The sequence below is a fragment of the Pteropus alecto genome, unplaced genomic scaffold, assembly GCF_000325575.1.
Source record: "Pteropus alecto unplaced genomic scaffold, ASM32557v1 scaffold402, whole genome shotgun sequence".
Lineage (NCBI taxonomy): Eukaryota > Metazoa > Chordata > Mammalia > Chiroptera > Pteropodidae > Pteropus > Pteropus alecto.
In genome coordinates this window covers 436,466-438,217 of record NW_006432940.1, presented here as the reverse complement: position 1 = coordinate 438,217, position 1,752 = coordinate 436,466, and the positions used below count along the sequence as shown (strand labels likewise).

The 1,752-nt window shown below is 36.6% G+C and overlaps 1 pseudogene; it reads left to right on the top strand.

Moving 5' to 3' along the window:
- The first annotated feature begins 567 nt into the window (after nt 1-567).
- LOC112476316 lies at nt 568-686 on the top strand (annotated as a pseudogene).
- The last annotated feature ends 1,066 nt before the right edge of the window (nt 687-1,752 follow it).

The following is a 1,752-nucleotide window of genomic DNA, read 5'->3' as shown; positions in this document are numbered from 1 at the left end:
TAGAATTGATGCTAACATCATTTTTAGGAAATAGAAAGAGAACGTAGAGGGTGAGAGTGAGGGAGTTTGGTTTCATGCCTGTATGTCTGATTTTAGGGTTAAGAGTGTTTGGAGGGGAAAGAAGTTTGGCTATAAGGTATAATCTCCCCTGCCCCATATAGACATTCTCCCTCAGGGGCTGTCTTTGGAAATTATGGGTTGCTTATAAGGGAGCTGGAAGATTTCCTGCAGTATGTGCTAGATGAGTTGGTTCCTTTGGTTGGATAGTTATCTTGTTTAGTTATAATACAACAAGTTGATTTCTTGTCATCTATGTAATAATTTAGTTTGTTTCCATTTAGGGAGAGAATTCAAATTTCCTAATGTTTGGGGAAGAAATTCAAATTCTCTCCCATTTTGTTGTTCAGTAACAACTTGTTGAGCTGATGATTAATCTGATAATCACAAAACACTTTCTGTCACAAAGAAGACTTTGAGTAAAAGTTAAAAATTACCACATGTATGATACAGGGGGTAGGGGAAGGAAGGCCTTGAAAGGGAAGTTCCAGAATAACATGAAAAACAATAGTCCACGGCCATGCCACCCTGAACAAGCCCAATCCCGTCTGATCTCGGAAGCCAAGCAGGGTCAGGCCTGGTTAGTACTTGGATGGGAGACCACCTAGGAATACCAGGTGCTATAGGCATAAAATAAATAAATAAACAACAAAAAATATATTAAAAAATAAAAACTGGTAGTTTATAAAAAATAAAATAAAAAACAAATCTTGTAGCCTAACCTCCAAGTCTTTATATATAGCCCTTGCTTGACTTTCAAGCCTCATCTCTCCCTATTCTCTCTGTTACTAATAGAGTTCCTGGCCTTAGGGGAGCATGTATCTAGTGTAGAAGATAGATAATAGTCAAACAGTCACACAATTAGAAGAAATACCACAACCATAATAAATGTGATGAAGGAGAAAACCATGTTACTATAAGAACATAAGGTATATTTTATGTTATCAAGGATGTAAGGGAGGTCAAGCAAATCTTCTCTGAGGAAATGATTATTGAGGTGAGATCCAAAGGAAGAGGTGGATTTAACAGGCAAAGAAGGGAAAGGAAAATATTGGAAATGATACATTCAAAAACCTGTAGTAAGAATGAAGACTGTAGCACACAAAAGACCAGTGCGGCTTGAGTAAAGTGAGTGATGAAATGAAGGTCCATGTTCAGTTAAAATGTAACTAGAAAGGTAGGAATGGGATGAATCATATTAAAGAATTTATTATAAGAGGAATAGGAAGCCACTGAAATATTTTAAATAGAAAGGTGACATGATAAAATATGTATTTTCAAAATAACACCCTGGCTGCTATGTGGAAAACAGATTGCAAAGGGATAAAATGGATTTAGGAAGAGCATTTATTTATCAGACTATTTGAGTAGTCTAAGCAATTGATTTCAATAGCTTAGCTTCGCCACATAGTAAGGCATAAATGAGGTTGGGATAGATCCTAGAGATACTTAGAAAGCAAAATCAAGTAGAGAGGGAGGTGGAAAACCCTTCTTGATGTCATATTCCTAAGGATTGGGTTTGGAGCTCTTCCTATATATCCATAACTTGTATTTGGCACCATCACAGACTTTTTAAAATAAGGTAGCGAAAATTGCCTGCCTACTCAGTATATCTTAAGCTGTGTCTTGCTCGTTATTATATCTGCAGCACCTAGTGCCACATCTAGTACACATTAGCTCTCAGAATTTACAAAG